Source organism: Macaca fascicularis, chromosome 11, assembly GCF_037993035.2.
Source record: "Macaca fascicularis isolate 582-1 chromosome 11, T2T-MFA8v1.1".
Taxonomy (NCBI): domain Eukaryota; kingdom Metazoa; phylum Chordata; class Mammalia; order Primates; family Cercopithecidae; genus Macaca; species Macaca fascicularis.
In genome coordinates this window covers 25,619,164-25,637,346 of record NC_088385.1, presented here as the reverse complement: position 1 = coordinate 25,637,346, position 18,183 = coordinate 25,619,164, and the positions used below count along the sequence as shown (strand labels likewise).

The window sequence follows — 18,183 nt, the reverse complement described above, 5'->3', positions numbered from 1 at the left end:
CGCAGTAAGAAGAATAAAGCAATATGAAGTAACTCAAGCCAAGGGCCAGCATGTGCATTAGGAGGACAGGGTGGAGCTACCAGAAATTTGCACCTTATGCAAATGAGACAATGAGCCCTCATGGGTTTCTTATAAAAGTCTTTGCATTAAACTGTAAAAACAGCAACCCTCTTCTGGACCCCCACTCCATGGTGGAGAGCTTTCTTCTTTCGTTTATTAAACTTTTGCTCCAACCTCACCCTTTGTTTTTATGCTTCTTAATTCTCTTGATCTTGAGACAAAGAACTCAGGTGATACCTCACAATGAGGGACTTCCACATTGTAGTGCATTGGCAGGACTATAACAATAGTATTATAGTTGCTGTTAATTAATAATTTATAAAACTAGATCTGGCACCAAATTTGGATGAATTTTATGGTTGTTTTTTTTTTTTTTTTGACAGTCTTGCTCTGTCACCCAGGCTGGAGTGCAGTGGCGCGATCTCGGCTCACTGCAAGCTCCGCCTCCCAGGTTCACGCCATTCTCCTGCTTCAGCCTCCCAAGTAGCTGACACTACAGGCGCCCGCCACCATGCCCAGCTAATTTTTTCTATTTTTTTAGTAGAGATGGGGTTTCACCGTTTTAGCCAGCATGGTCTCGATCTCCTGACCTCGAGATCCGCCCACCTCCACCTTCCAAAGTGCTGGGATTACAGGCTTGAGCCACCACGCCCGGCCGAATTTTATGTTTTTTATATTTTTGAAACATCAAAATCCTTGAAATATTTAATTCATATACTCCCCCAGTACTTTCACTTGACTCTGCACCCCCCAAGGAAACCCTTCACTGGGCTTCTATTCATCTGAATTACAGAGAATACAACATAACAGAAAGGGAATGAATATTTCTTGAATACTTGCCATATGGCAGATGTCACTTGATGCCTGTCACTTATTAGAATTATTATAAAAGGTGATTTCACTTGTATACATCTAAGGAAACAAACTTACAGAAACTGAACAACCTGATCATGGTGACATGACCTATAAGAAGTCAAGAATTGGAATATGAGACTGGAACTCAGGACTCTCTAACTTCAAAGTCCATGTTATTTCATAATTTCAATATTGAAATTATGATTTAATAATACAGGCCTCTGGCCTGTCTCTGATTTAATAATACAAAAATGCCTGTTGTATCCAAACAGGTTAAATTGGATATTGGACATACTCATTTCTTAAATTCTTACTTTAATTCTACTTTATGGTTTGGTCAATTATTTTTTTCCCTCAGTGTCCCTTCATTTCTCTTCGTTCTTTCTTACTACTACCATTCTTCTTGATTTTTTCATGGAAGCCTGCTCTCTATCTCTTTCTCTTCTCACCACCCCCCGCTTTTTCCCTCTTTGCCTTTTTCCTCTACATATCATGTTCTCAAGGTAGTTATAATATTCTGAAACTTCCACCAAAAAACACAAACTAAAAAAAAATAAAATTCTCCTTAAGAGGAATGCTGGTGTTAGTTGCTAAGACTTGTTGACTTTTTGAACATGTTTTCTTTCAATTCTCTTGTAACTTTAAAATTTTTCAAAATAAAAAGGAAAATAATTATGCCTTGCACATAGTAAGCACTTAATAAATGTTAGATGTCTCACTGTTGTTCTTCTTATCTCAGAGTATCCAATTTTCCAACAGAAGTTTCTTCAAACATGAAGAAAAGCAAATATAATACATATTTTGTAATTACACAATTAAATGTTCAATTTGACTGGCTTCTATTTGGCATGGTAATTTTTTAATTTTGGCATATAATTTGGAAATTCATTTATCCTTTAGATTCTATTCCACAAAAAGTAAACTAGGATTCTAAAAATATTTGTCCATTGAAGATCCAAGATCACGTTTTAGAAAATGTCTTTTTTCTCTCTTTCACTATTTTTGAATCACTCATGTTATTCAACCTGCCTCTTCTCTACTCCCCATTTCTTTCCACACACCATGTTATATATATTTACCAAAACATTAAAAATGGTGTCAGTTTTAGGAAAAGACGGCAAAGAGAAAACAAAACAGAAGCTGTTTGCTTACTTGCTTTGGACTTCAAGCAATATGAAGGCCCTCTGGAAAGGATAGACGACTTAGGAGGGAATTATCCAGGGCTCCAAAAGCAATGGCCTAGGGAAAAGAGAGTTCCATTTTTGGGTGGGAGAAACCCCTTCAATCCTGGACATCAAGTTTCTTTTTTAGAAGGTCTGAAATTTGTATAACATTTTCTCATGTTTGTATTAAACTGACCAGAATGATTAAAAGTTCCACAGGGGCATTTCTTTCTAATGACATATACACACAGATACATTTATCAGACCAGAAAAGACAGAAAAGTGTCTTAAAGGAGAAGGTAGTATCACAGCTTAGGCAGGGAAGGAAAGCTGAGGTGGTATAAGGAGAGAAGGAAGAGTGTGCCAAGAGAACTGGGCATGTGAGAGAGACCAGAAAATTGGAGTAGAATGGGGAGGGGGGCATGCAATGGAGTAAATGTACAAAAGCATGATGTAAAAACTTACTTCACTTTTTTGTCTTTGGAAGGAGTACTTTCTTAGATTTCTCTCATTTGGAAAGCTCGACCTTAAATAGACCTCAAATAGACAAAATGTTTTTACTTCATGTTATGGTGTCCCAATGTGTTAGTGACTACTCTTTGCAAATCACACAATTCCAGTCCACAGTGTCCTCCTGGACTCTGATGAATCAAAGCAATGATGAATAGTTGGAATTTCTGCCTGAATAAAGTTTTTATACTTCATAGGTTTTCTGAACATCATCAAGAAAAAAATGAAGAAGAGGAAGAAAAAAGTAGCTGAATGCCAAGAACATCCCCAAAGTAAACAGCAATTCTCTTTAGGGAGAAAACAGTATTTTACTGCTCAAAACTCTAGGTAGCTTCCTTCTTTAGGGAAAGATATTTGAGCTGTAAAATATCTGCTCTGGCAACAAATTCATGAATCACAACAATTACCTGTTTCTTTTGGATATTGGATTTGCTAATTATCCACCAAAGTTTAGATTAGACAGCTGCTACCTGACTTTGTTTAGTATCCAATATGGAATGCTTTTGGCAGTGAATTGGTTTCTCTTTTCCCATCAGGAAAATGGAAAATGAATCGGAAGACTTTACTAAGAATTAGTAAAATATTAAAAGCAACAACAACAACAAAAACCCTGTAGCTCTAGGTGTTTGAATCTTGGATTAACTGTTGAGGGTTTCATCGCTGGGTCAATGGAGAGTGCTGCTGTAAGTGGACGATTAGTAGAAGGTGGATTAAAGATGGAAGAACTTATTAGTAAGAACTAGAAATGCTTGCAGATTAAAAGAATAGCTTGTATGTTTTAGCAAAATCTGTATTTAATTTTGGCATGTATCTGAAAGGAGACATCTGGAACTTGGGTGATGGTGTTGAAATTACCAGTAGCATCTGTTCATCCTTAGTTTTAACCCTTATATCAAAGGAAAAAATGCATTGTATTCCAGAAATCTGGGTAAAACTGTAGATAAAAATATGACATGATCCACTTAATATGCCAGTGTAAAAGTGTACGCAAGTGTACTATAATTTTCTAATTTTAGTTTTGGGTTCTATTTTTACCCATTAATTAACACAAATAATAAATGCTTACATTTTCTATAAGATTTATTATTTGTGATGTATGAAAGTACCAAATATAAAAGCTAAGTTTTCTACTTGTCTTATACTTAAGTAATTATCAGCTAGGAAAAGTCATCTAACTTGGAAATTTGAGTCAGCAAATGCCCAATAGGCTGTGTAAAAATTAGCTACTTAAATGTCTTGAAAATGCTGAAAATATTTAGCATAATTCAACCGGACAAATCACATAAAAAAGTGAGAGTCGGGGAGGGAGTTTACAAAACAATTGTGAGAGAATAATTACTCTAGGTGTGTGTCAGTTATGAAATTTCACTTATTAGTAGGAAAATGTTGATTTCCCCTAACCTTTAGCAGAAAAAAACAGTCTTATTCATGGATGCCCAAACAACCAGTTAATTTACTTCTTAGAAGTAAATTCCTGCATGAAAAAAAAGAAACACACTCTTTGTTGCAAAAGCTCTGCCACCATAATGACAACTGAACAAAAGCAAAGTAGAGGCTGCAACAGTAATGGTGTTCCAGCAACTATATACAAACTAGCAAAATGACAAAAACACCAAATCAAGATTTTCTAAGTGGCCCTTTCCTTCTCCCTCCCTCCCTCTCTTCCTAACTTCTTTACTTCTTTCGTTCCTTTCTTCTTCACTTAAGTACATTCATTCTTCTTTCTATGTTTTGACATTTTAAAAGTTAATTTCATAGTTTATTTAAATCTCAGAAAACAATTTTCAACCAACTATAGAATTTGAATGCTTTAGTGTTTAAATACTCCCTCCTTATCATTTCATAATTGAAGAAACTGAGGGCCAGAGAGGGTCTCACTCCACTAGCTTGTTGCAAAGCAATGCTGACTTACGTTATAATTAACTGCCGAACTGTTTTATTTTATTTCTAAAAACTTTTTATTTATACATATATACACTTTAAACTTTTATTTTATGTCTCCCAGCAAGTTTACACTTTTTCTAACAAAATCAACAATATAAGGATAATTTAAGTGAAGACATTATCTTTCCTCTCCACACCACTCTATTCTCCATTCCACCCATGTCGGGTTTCCAACTGATTACAAATCCAATAGATTTGCATGGACTCCTTGCAAAACTTTCTTGTCATTTATAACCATCTACCTATCTATAGATAGATATGTATAATAGATAGATGATAGATAGATAGATAGATAGATAGATAGATAGATAGATAGATAATAGGTAGATACACACACATACAGCATAATTAGACATCTACAGGGTATTTGTTTACATTTTCTGTGTTTACTCCAGTACTGAATCATAATATCATAATATATACACTTTACACTCTTTTCTCTGTTGTTTATCTTTTTCACTTGACAGCTCTACAAATATATGTATTTCATACATCCTAAAAATTTATGCATATACATAAATATGTAAATAGGTAAAATCATACATATTGGGGAGTTTTCAAAGCAGTATTTTTTTGTTCAATAATTCTTTCTTTCACTTTTTCTTTTTGTTGTTTGCCTCTCACTACCCACTCCTGCTCTACTCTGAGATCATCTATTTTAATATAACCACACACATATATACATCTATTTTGTGGATTTCTGCTTCTTATATCTCACACACACACACACACACACACACACACACACACACACTTAGTTTGCCAGAAAATCAGTTCTCTTGATTCCCCACTGTTAAAGTATAATTCTCAAAAAATTAAAAGCAGGGCTCTCATACAAATTTAGCATGAGCACAAATCAAATATTTATTTAATTCATTAATGAGGGAACCAGCAAGATAGTAAAGCTGCATCAAACATAGAATTTAAGAAATAAATGTTTATACAGTTAGTTAGGAAAGGGATGTTAAAATGAACTTGCCAAGTTGGACATAGTACCAGTTAGTATCCTGCCAGGCAATACAACCATAACCTTTGAGATCTTCTCTACCTGGCAGAAATCATTTGCTTCTAATGGACCAAAAGCTACAAGTTAACAATTAACTTCACAGTGTCTGTGTTCTAATCAATAGTAAATAGTAAGTAAAACAAACATACATCTCCTTGCCTGGGCCTATTAGGCAATGCTCCAGTGATACTGAAAGGACATGCAATCGTGTTTTTGCCTTGTTTCCTGGTTTTTAATAATTTTTCTTAAATACAGGCTAACATCAGTAGACTATCGAATTGTACCAAGCTTGAGTCACACTCTAAACAAATTTAGAGACTCATCAGTATGACCCCTTTATGTTACTTTTCCTCCATAGTTATGATGACACCCTAGACTTGTCTTTTGGGCCATTTAATTCTGTATAAATTATTGCTGGTTTCCTTTAAGACCATGGGCTCTTCTGTCATCCTTAGTGGACATGAAAAGTAATTGCTCTAAATCTTTCATATAAAAAGACTTCATATAACTGATGAATTTTTTATTACTGCAAATAAATTTAATAGTTGTAATAATCAAAAAGCATGAGTGTTAATTAGCATTTCTCACTAACCAGCATAAAAGAATTTTGTAATATGAGGTTTACATTTCAAAGTTGCACTATCTTACTTCATTTTTGTAGTAAGAAATGAATGTTCAGACTCTTTTAACATAAATCTAGTGGCTATGCCCATTGTCTTTCTTTGTTGCGCTAGAAGGATAAAATCAACTATTTCTTCTTACTTCCCTGTTTGTAAGGTAAATTGTAGGTTGAATGGTAATTTTTAGACTGATAATAATTTGGCCTTTGTGTTCAATGGACATTAACAGTCTATTGTGAAAAATCAGAAGAGATGCCAGTTTAAGGTAAGAGAGGTAGGGAAGAAGGACCTCAGACTGGAAAGGAATTAAAAACCATAGTTCCCTTTGCCCCTGTCTGTGGCTACTCTCAGAGGAAATGGGCAGCCCCCAGAGCAAATAATAGTATAGTTTACCTAAAAAGGTAAGACCCATGCACTAAGTTGTTCTTCAAATAACTAAAATAATCTAGAAAAGAAAAAGAAAAAGTTAGAGAAGTCACACTTCCTAAATCCAGAACTTACTCTAAAGCTACAGTAATCAATTGTGTGATACTGGCATAAGAACCGATATATAGTTAAATGGAAGAGAACTGAAAATCCAAAAGTAAACCCTCATATTTATGGTCAACTGATTTTCAACAAAAGACCAAGACTACTACTCAATGGGGAAAAAAAATAGTCTTTTCAAATAATGCAACTGAGACAATGGGATACCTACATGCAAATTGGATCCTTATCTCCCACGATACCCAAAAATTAACTCCACATAGATTATAAACCTAAAAGTAAGATCTAAAACTATAAAACTCTTAAAGATACACAGGGTTAAATCTTTGTAACATTGAATTGGTCAATGGTCTTTTAGATATAACACCAAAAGTTTTGAAATTAAACCAATTTTCTAAAATTTCTTTCAGGATAGAAGGAGAGGAAATATTAATAGTTCCTAACTCATTCTATGAAGCCAGAATTACTCTAATACCAAAACCAAGACAGTACAGGAAAATAAGACTATAAAACAATATCTGTTATGAACATAGATACAAAAGTCTTCAACAAAACATTGGCAAATCAAATCCAACAATGTATTAAACAAATTAAACACCATGACCAAGTTGTATTTATCAGGTATGCAAAATGTGTTTGACATTCAAAAATTTATTAATGTAATCCATCATATCAACAGGCTAAGAAAAAAGCTCACATGATCTTATAAATAGATACAGAAAAATCATTAGACAAAATCCAATACCCATTTATAATGAAAATTCTCAATAATTTAGAGATCATTAGAAGGAATGCCTCAACTTTTAAAAATCTACAGAAACCTACAACTAACATTATACTTAATAGTAAGAAATTTTCCCGCTAAGATCAGAAGTAAGGCAAGGATGTCCCTGGTTACCACTTTATTTCAACATTTTACTGTAATTCCTAACTAATGCAGCAAAACAAGAAAAAAAAAAATAGAAGGCAGACAGATTGGGAAGGAAGAAATAAAACTTTGTTCATAGGTAACTTGATTACTATGTTGAAAATTTGAAAGAATTGACCCCCCACTCCCAAAAAAATCCCTGCTGGAACTAATAAGTAATTATAGCAAGATTGCAAGATACATGAGAATATACAAAAGTCCATTGCTTTCCTAAATACCAGCAATGAACAAGTAAATTTGAAATTAAAAGCACAATACTGTTTATGCTAGCACTTCCAAAAATGTAATATTTAGGTATAAATCTAACAAAATATCTACAATATCTATGTAAAGAAGACTACAAAATTCTGATTAATGAAATTGAAGAACTAAATGAGAGATGTTCTATGTTCATGGATAAGAGGATTCAATATTGTCAAGATGTAACTTCTTTCCAACTTGATCTACAGATTCAATACAATCCTGATCAAAATCCCAGAAAGTTATTTTGTAGATATCAACGAATTGATTCTAAAGTTTATATGGAGAATCAGAGAACTCAGAATAGCCAACACAATACTAGAGAAGTACAAGGTCAGAGAATCAACACTATCTGAGTTCAAGACTTACTCTAAAGCTGGAGTAGTCAAGACAGTGTGGTATTAATAAGTAAAGGAACAGACAAATAAATCAATGGAACAGAATAGAGAATATAGAAAGAGGCCTGCATAAATAAGGCCAACTGATCTTTGACAAAGGAGAAAAGGCAATGAAATGGAAAAAAAAACAAAACAAAACGATCTTTTCAACAAGTGATGCTGTAACAAGTGGACATCCACATGCAAAGAAGTGGATCTAGGCAGACCTTACACCCTTCATAAAAATAAACATCATTTTGGACATGATGCCTTCTATCTTGTGTTATTATAATTTTCAATTTAATGAATATTCATTCACAGTAACTATTCTTCTGGTGTGGATAATAACACACACACAAAAATAAGATTTATTGAGTGTTTAATATAGCACTAAGCACTATACTAAATTCTTTATAGACTTACCTCAATCAACCTCAAGAGCAATTCTACCTCAAGAAGTGGTAGTTTACTCCTTTACATGAGAATATTGGCCAGGCATCATGGCTCATGCCTGTAATCCCAGCACTTTGAGAGGCTGAGATTGGCAGATCACTTAAGGCCAACCTGGCCAACATGGCAAAACCCCGTCTCTACTAAAAATATAAAAATTAGCCAGGCACAGTGGTGGGCGCCTGTAATCCCAGCTACTTGGGAGGCTGAGGCACAAGAATCACTTGAACCCGGGAGGCGGAGGTTGCAGTGAGCTGAGATGGCGCCACTGCACTCCAGCCTGGGCAACAGAGGGAGACTCTGTCTCAAAAAAAAAAAAAAGAGAAAAATTGAGACTTAATGACATGAAGTAATTTGCCTAAAATCACACAGTTAGTAAGTGGTTCATTTCCATAATAGACAGTTTGTAGGTATATAGATTTTCAAAAACATCCAGATATCCTCAAAGAACTTGCCATGTAGGGAAACTGTCAGAGAAGGGACCAGGTAGCAAACATGAACTATAAATTAAGATTCACAGTTGACTACGGAACTAATCAACGTAAAGGTTGCAATTTAAAATATTAGTGTTACAGTGTGGGCTGTAACATGAGGGTGTTCTCCAGAGAAACAAAATGGATAGAATGCATATATACATATTTGTTTATAGAGAGATTTATTTTCAGGAATTGGCCTGTGCTACTATGGAGACCCAGGGAAGAGCTGATTTAGTACAAGTCTGGAAGCCATCTCCTGGCAGAATTCCTTCTTGCACAGAAGATGTTAAGTCTTGTAGTCTTGATTCTGTTAGAGACCTTTAACTGATTGGATGAGGCCCACCCACATTATGAGGGGCAATCTGCTTTACTCAAAGGTCACTGCTTTAAATATTAATCTTATCCAAAAACATCCTCAGAGAAACTTCCAGAATAAGGTCTGATCAAATATCTGGGAATAGTGGTCCAGTCAAGTTGACACATAAAATTAACCATAAGGGGGTGCTTTAAAAATATACAAAAACTCATATCCTAAACATCCTGCCCTGTGGTGGTAAGTCCTAGAGATTTGTCTTCCCCAACAGAGAACTGAGGACAACATTATATTTAGTTTTTTATTCACAGGGTCTATCACAATGGGGCAGGGTTGGCAGGGGAATACAGAAAGTTTTCAGGAACTCTTGTCGAATGGAATTAAATAGGCTTGGCTTGAATTGAATTTAATTGAATCTAGTTTCTGGTGTTCTAAAATCTCTAAAAAAAAAAAAGTATGTCCAGAATAATTTAATGCCATAGATAAGTCCAGAGGTTTAGGAACTCATAACTCTGTGGACTTCCTTGGTTGCTCAATTTGTGGCAAAAGTTATGTATTAATTATACATTGCTACATAACAAATTATTACAAATTTAACAGCTTATTATCTCACAATTTCTGCAAATCAGGATTCTAAGTAGCAGTGTAGCTGGGTGCTCTGCTTCAGTGTCTTTCACAAGGCTACCATGAGTCAGGGCTGGAATTTCAACTGAGGATTGACTGGAGAAGAATCTTCCTCTAAGTTCATGTAGCTTTGAGCAGATTCAGTTCCTTGCAGGCTGTTGGACTGACAGCCTCAGCTCCTTCCTAGCTATTGGGCAGGGCTGCCTTTAGCTCCTTACCAGGTATGTCTCTTCCTATGGTGGTTTTCTTTATGAAAGCCAGCAAGAGGAAGTCAATATGGAAGGGTTACCAGCAATATACATGTTACAATCTTATAGAATCATGGAAATGACATCCCATCACCTTTGCCATATTCTGTTTGTTAGTAGCAAGTCACAGGTCCCACTGATAGCAACAGGAAACAGCCAAATGCCTGGGCAGATAGGGGCGGGTACCTGGTGAAACCTTATCTCCAAGCCAAAGACACTTTAAAGCCTGAAAGTCAAACTACAAGTTAAATCCTCGGACTGGATTGAGAACTTGTCCTCCTGTTTGGCGTACTTTTCTCTAATTGATCCCCACCCTTCACCTATTTTACACATATCTACCCTTTCCTAATAGGTTTTCTGCACCATGGTGCCCACCTTTGCATACTCACAAACCAATATTTGGTTTGTAACCTTTTTCACATACTCACAAACCAATCAGCATACACTCCCCATCCTGTACCTATAAAGACCCCAGACTCAAGTTGGTGGAGTAGGGGAAACAGCCTGACTTGGGGGAGAGACAACCTGACTTCAGGGAAGATGACTTGCCTCTCCCATCCCCTCTCCAGTTCCCCTCTCTGCTGAGAACCATTTTCATCACTCAGTACAATTCTCTGCCTTCACCATCCTTCAATCGTCCACATGACCTCATGCTTCTTGGATGCTGGACAAGAACTTGGGGCTCATCAAATGTAGGTACCCAGAAAAGGCTGTCACACTGGCCCATTGCCCTCACCAACGGAAGGCAGCCACCCCACATGACAAGGCAAGAGACCACCTGAGCTGCTAACACAGTGCTGTCCATTGGAGTGCAGGCGGCAGAACTAAAAGAGCACTATAACACCCCCTCTGGGGCTTCAGGGTCACAGGCAACCTGTGAGGCCTTGGGGTCACAGGCACCCTGGGGGCCGCTGCATTCCCCTCAAGGCAACATGTCTAGTCTGGTCATGGGCCCCACACAGAGCTTACTCCTGTGTCAACGCCTGGAGCAGCCAGCTGGATCCCGTACTCACTTGCTCACTTGCTCCCTCCTGCAAGGGGCTAAACACTGTGGGCCAAGTAGATGGGGTGCCACTGCCATGAGTTCAGTGAATGGGGGTGAGAAAAATACCGCATCACCACTAACATTCAAAGGGAGAGGACTACACAACAGCATGAATACTAGGAGGTGGGAATAACTGGGGCTTTCTTGGAGTCTGTTCACCACAAGTCACTTCTCAGGATTAGACTTTGAGTTGGTTTTTCAGCAATCTCAGGGCTGCCACGAAAGGAGATTATGATTACTTTTTAGGGCAGACATAAAAGCCTTCAGGTCCTTCAAGGGCACCTAAATGAATCATTTCCCAGGGGTTGTCAGTCCAGAGATGAGACCAGATGAGCAGGAGAAAAACAGAGCACCATCCAGCCACCTCATTCCTATGGTCAGGTGGAGTCCTGAGCTTTTCCCTACACCCAAACACCATCTGGCAAAGAAAGATCAGCTTCAATCAAAAATTGAACACTCAATTTTCTAAAGATTTAATTGAAAGAATTTGTGTAAACTAGACAAAAATTATTTAGTATTATTTAGCAAGTTAAAGGTTTGAGTGATCAGTTGGCATGTTTATGTGGCACATATGTGCCACCTATGTGCGTGTGTGTGTCTGCGTTTCACTTACTACTCTGTTCCTCTTACTATGTTGGAAGTTACTCAGGAGGGAGATTAGCTTGGTTACGGGAAATAAAGGCCTAGCACAGTGTGGGTGAACTTTCAACTCCATAAAATTAGAACAGTCTGTAATTCTAAATAATTAATTAGTCACCTATATACCAGTAGACTGCCACTCTACAAAACTCCCAATCCGTTTTTATATGGAAAGGCAGGCAAAAAGGATTATGATTATGTCTCTTAAAGACCAGCACTTAATGTCTGCATTACCTAGGAGTGGGCTGGGGATTTATCTCCCACAGGCACACAGTGCAGGATTAATAAAAATAATAGCTCGCATTTATTGGGTACTTACGATACAGGGAAATAGTCTGTTTTTTCCCCAAATTTTAGTTTGAAATTTCTATAGAATATTACAATATTTATATAGAAATGTAGAAAATTCTATAGAAGATAGAAATTTTTATAGAATATTCTGTATTTCTATAGAATACAGAATATTTCTATAGAATATTTGAAAAATGGCACAATGAACTTACAATGAACTTATATATACTGCTCACATTGATTTCCCAGTTTTTAACATCCTACTGTATTTGTATTGTACATATGTGTGTGTGAGGATACAAAGTATGTACTGGTATTTAAAGTTAATGTATGTATCTTAACATATGTATACTTGGTTGAACTATTTGAAAGTAGGTTTCAGACATTCTGACACTTTTTATGTTTACTGCAATGAGTCGTCCAGGTTTTCAAAGCTGGCCAGTTAAAGTGCTGGGCCTGAAACCCTGACAGTCAAATTTAGAGTCTATGGTCTATTCTGATTCAGTCAGAGGAAGGTGAGAGAAGTGCTGAGAGTGGGCTAGATATGCATAGTCAGCATGAAAGCTGCACCAGAGAGCTAAGAGGTGACGGTTGGGGGAGAGCAGAGGAATTAAAGATCATAGAGAAGGAGGTGGTAACAGAGGAGAATTTTTATGAGGAGAAACGATTATCAAATGAGGAGTGCCACTAAGACAAAAGTCTCCCACTTTTCCTTTTATCTGGGGTGAAAAATATTTATTTTGGACTTGATATTGTAGAGTATAAACCTCTAAAGGGCAGACAGTAGGTTCTGTTTGCTTTGAGTCTAGCACTATATTGCATACAGTCAGATACTTAGACACTTAGTCACTGCTTCTGGTGTTAATGGGCACAGATTTCTGAATCATTGAGTTCTCTAGTCATTAGCATTATACTTAACGTTATATGAACACTATGCCAATCCTCATGAAAACATTTAAATTTATCCCTTCAACTGTCATGAATATAGCCCTTGGGATATGTAATACAGGAACAATTACAGAGGATCCATTTTACAACATGAATATACATTAACCCTTGCTCATCATCACTGAAAAAGCAGTCCCAAAGTGTTATTTAAAAATTATAAGATTCCTTAAACATTATGTACACAAGAGTATATCAAAGAGTTACTCATTATGTTTAAGATCAAGAAACTAACTCCATCACTGTAACCAACACTTGACATAGCTATTGTATGTCTATAATGTGATCAGAGAACTCTAATCATTCTTGAAAAAAAAATAAAAAACAATTAGTTGAGGGAAGAAAACAAAAAGCAATCCTATGGGTTTGCCTAATAATTAACTAATAAAAAATAAATACAAATAAATCAGGACTGCACATTCTATTTACCTACTTGCCTCTGAAGGCAAGTTTCAATTTTTTTTTTTTTTTTTTTTGGTTCTGATTTATTTATTTTTACTTTAAGTTCTGGGATACATGTGCAGAACGTGCAGGATTATTACATAGGTATATGTGTGCCATGGTGGTTTGCTGCACCTGTCAACTCATCACCTAAGTTTTAAGCCCTGCATGCATTAGCAATTTATTCTGATGCTCTCCCTCCCCTTGCCCCCCTCTCTGATAGGCCCTGATGTGTGTTGTTCGTCTCCCTGTGTCCATGTGTTCTCATTGTTCAGCTCCCATTTGTGAGCGAAAACATGCAGTCTTTGGTTTTCTGTTCCTGTGTTAGTTTGCTGAGGATAATGGCTTCCAGCTTCAACCATGTCCCTGTATGACCACATTCCTTTTTGTGACTGCATAGTATTCTATGTACCACATTTTCTTTATCCAGTCCATCACTGATGGGCATTTGGGTTGGTTCTATATCTTTGCTATTGTGAACAGTGCTGCAATAAACATACGTGTGCATATATCTTTATAACAGAATAATTTATATTCCTTTGGGTATATACCCAGTAATGGGATTGCTGGGTCAAATGGTAATGTCTGCTTCTAGATCCTTGGGGAATCGCCACACTGTCTTCACAATGGCTGAACTAATTTACATTCCTACCAACAATGTAAAAGCATTCCTATTTCTCCACAGTCTGGCCAGCATCTGCTGTTTCTTGACTTCTTAATAATGGTGATTCTGACTGGCATGAGGTGGTATCTCATTGTGGTTTTGGTTTGCATTTCTCCAATGATCAGTGATGAGCTTTTTTTTTTCATATTTGTTGGTTGCATAAAAGTTTCAATTCTTTTATTCATTCAGGTAGTGGCTTGCAAACTTTTCTCCCGAAAACTTATGGTGAAAAATACATTTTGCATATACATAAAAACAAATTTAAAAAACACTTATGTTTTTGTGTATTATATTTGTGTATATGATTTAGAAAGCTCTTCCCCCACCCCATTAATACAGTACTTTTCAATCTGATTAACAGCTTTTTAGTAGGTCACAAAATCAACTGAGTTTAATCAACATTTTAAAAAACAAAAAAGAAAAAATATTCACAGTGCAATACGAGGAATATAGGGTAAGAATTGTTTCATGAAAATTTTGTTTCAGTTTTGCATGTATGTAGATATATGTTTTGGACATTAAGTTATCTGTATATTTCACTGTGGATTTTAGTCAAAAATATTCAACAGGCCGGGCACAGTAGCTCACGCCTGTAATCCCAGCACTTTGGGAGACCAAGGCAGTTGGATAACCTGAGGTCAGGACCTCAAGACCAGTCTGGCCAACATGGTGAAACCCCGCCTCTACTAAAAATACAAAAATTAGCCAGAGGTGGTGGCACACACCTATAATCCCAGGTACTCGGCAGGCTGAGGCAGGAGAATCACTTGAACCTGGGAGGTGGAGGCTGCAGTGAGCTTAGATCGTGCCATTGCACTCCAGCCTGGGCAACAGAGCAAGACTCCATCTCAAAAAAAAAAAAGTTCAACAGTTCACTACTTTATGGCAAGTGCACACTGAAAATCATTGCAGTCTACGGGGGCGCAAATAACTCCTCTTACCTTTAAAAATATTGTATTGTAGTATTCATAATGTTGGAAGTTTTCACTATGTCACATCTCAGTTTCTCACCCTCTAACTCAGAGAAAATGAGTTTGAGAAGTGTGACTCAGCAATGTGAAGCTACACACAGGGCCATCGTGAAGTATGGAAAAAAGAAATTCTGAATCACGATTCTCCACTCATCCTTAGACCATTGGCACAGAAAGGTAGAGACAATATAGCAAATACCACAAAAGCAACACCACTTGTTGCTTACACTGGTAAAGAACTACCTATGGGGGAGGATCCAAAAATGGCGGATAGGAGGCAGGACTAACCTGCCGCTCCCACTCGGAGAGACAAGGCAACATGTGGAGACCCACATCATAAACTTTTACTCCAAGAACTACTGCAGGAATACACCAGGAAAGCCAAGAGAAGCTACAGACCTTTTGAAGGAGGTGGATTGCTGCTGCAGGTTCAATGGGACAGCCTAAGAACTGTGAGTCCGTTTGCTTTCTCAGTAGGGAGGCTTGTTCTGGGCCCCCCTCACTGACTGCCTGTAAATACATTCAGGGCTGTTGTGGGGGCACGGTCAGAGCGACACCGGCCTTTCAACTGTGCGGAAGCTGGCTGAGGCCTGTGGCTGCCGGCTTTTTCCCACTTTCCTGGCGAACTGTGTGACTGCAGCAGAGGCTGCCATAATCTCCCTGGGAACATAACTCCATTGGCCTGGGAAACACATCCCCATCCCCCACAGCAGCCGCAGCAAGACCCGCCCATGCCGAGTCTGAGCTCAGACACGCCTAACCCTGCCCCTACCTCGGGGTCTTTATCCCACTTGGCAGCTGAAGACAATGGACATGATCTCTTGGGAGCTCTATGGCCTTACCTACCACCTGACCCTAGAGCAAGCTGGTATCCTCCCTCTACTACCGCAGCCCATGCACTCTTGAGACCGCCACCTCCTGACTGGAGGCCAACCAACCTAAAACCAACGCACTTAACAAAAACACAACGAAGGACCCTCACAGAGTCCGCTTCACTCCCCTGCTATCTCCACCAGAGGACGTGCTGGTATCCATGGCCCAGAGACCTAAAGACTGATCACAAGACTCTGCAGACACTCCCCAGTACCAGCCTAGAATCCAGTAGCTCTGATGAGCGGCTAGATCCAGAAGAGAAATAATAATCACTGCAGTTCAGCTCTCAGGAAGCCCCATCCCTAGGGGAAAGGAGAGAGCACCCAATCAAGAAAGCACCCTGTGAGACAAAAGAATCTGAAAAGCAGCTCTTGAGTCCCAGATCTTCCCTCTGACATAGTCTACCCAAATGCAAAGGAACTAGAAGAACTAGCTATGGGGATTGAAATATTAATATATACTAAATATACTAATACTAATTCAAATACTTGTATTTAAATTTAAATTAGTATTTAAACACTAGTATTTAAATTAAATGAGTATTAGTAATAATTAGTATTAGTATTTAATTGAGTATTTGAAATACTAACTAGTAATTACATTTAAATACTAACACTAATTTAAATGCTAAATATACTAATAAGAAAATATTACCTATTTCTATATTTGACTCAAACACCATAACTAAGCAACATTAATTCTGATCTCAAATTAATAAAATTTGAGATCAGAAATGTCTGGTTCTCAGGAACAGGAAAAATATTTCCTTTTTACTTATAAATTTAGCCTACTTTCGCTAGCAACAAGTTTCTATGATGATAGCCATTGTAGACATCTGGAGACAAAGATCTGCAGAAAAATATAACCTGAGAATATGGTCCAAGGGAGGATAGCATGACAATTGGAAAAAATAATGAAAGATAAGTAAAATTTTTAAATCCTGGTATTAAAAAGGCATTTTTATATGCCTGTTCCCTGAATGTGTCAGTGCTTTGAGATGGAAGTTTGGAACAGTAGGAAGAAGTTTTTAGTGAGGTAAAGTTTTGAATTGACTCCTTAAGAACATTTTGAGATTTTTTTTTTTAGAGTAGGGATTGTTAAAGTAAAAACAAAACGAAAATAGCAATTCACATTGAAATAGTTCACAACAGCTAAACAAGAGAAAAGTAGTGCATCGAATTAAGAGGTCAGATTAGATTACATAATGACTTTGTTCCTTTTCTAATAATAAGGACTTAAAAATAATCCTTGATAATTGACATGGCACATCAGTCAGTTGTTGTCAGTAAGCAAAACATACATGAAAGTAGCTCTTGGGTTTTGTATTCAAAGCTAAGAATGAATTTTGGCACTGAGTAGTACTGCAAGTCAGCTTTCTGAATTTCACTGGCTGAATCATAGAGTACAATATGCATTTGCTCTTGAAAATGCAGTCCCATTAGTATTCCTACCCCAGAACACCTACCTTTGGGCTATAACTGCACAGGAGAAGGGTGCAGAGAAAGAAGGAGGATGGGGAGAGAGAGGGCAAAAGTTTCAAAGAACCAGCCAGTGCCCTGACACAGAACTTTGTACATGGTAAAATAAAAGACCAAATTGAACTGAGGACCTACTAAGAGAGTATAATAAGGAGATCGATTGCCCAAAAATTATTGCCAGCTTTTGTTTTCTGTTTTAAACACAACTATAAAACAAGATATTGAGTTGCCAAGTTTTCTCCCTCAGTATCCACATACAGAAATAATGAAAGAGAATAGGAATTCCAAAAGGTTACCCTCCCATGATTAAAATATATTTTTCCATATTTCTCAATATTTATGCTCCAATTAAGTTTGTATCAAGAAGGAAGGTCCTCCTAGAACCTTCCACTTAATCTCCAATTACCTGTTAGCTATAGATGTTTTACTTGTTAATGATGGTTTAGTATTTAAAGATGATGCTTTCTTGCATTAACTGAAGAGAGCTTAAAAGCATAGCAATAGTATGATAATTTCTCTAAAACCTAGGGGAGGGA

The 18,183-nt window shown here is 37.2% G+C and overlaps 1 long non-coding RNA gene across 5 annotated transcripts in view; it reads right to left on the bottom strand.

The window, feature by feature from the left end:
- Positions 1-16,140, bottom strand: part of LOC135966186 (uncharacterized) — a 336,730-nt gene extending 320,590 nt beyond the window's left edge. For 4 of the 5 annotated variants that reach the window (XR_010579323.1, XR_010579322.1, XR_010579324.1 and 1 more), the window contains exon 1: positions 15,696-16,140. This is a non-coding gene — a long non-coding RNA (uncharacterized lncRNA). Of the gene's footprint in view, positions 1-2,067; positions 2,155-15,695 lie in introns of all 5 variants that reach the window. The other variant, XR_012419724.1, reaches the window with a different exon arrangement.
- Positions 16,141-18,183: the final 2,043 nt, after the last annotated feature.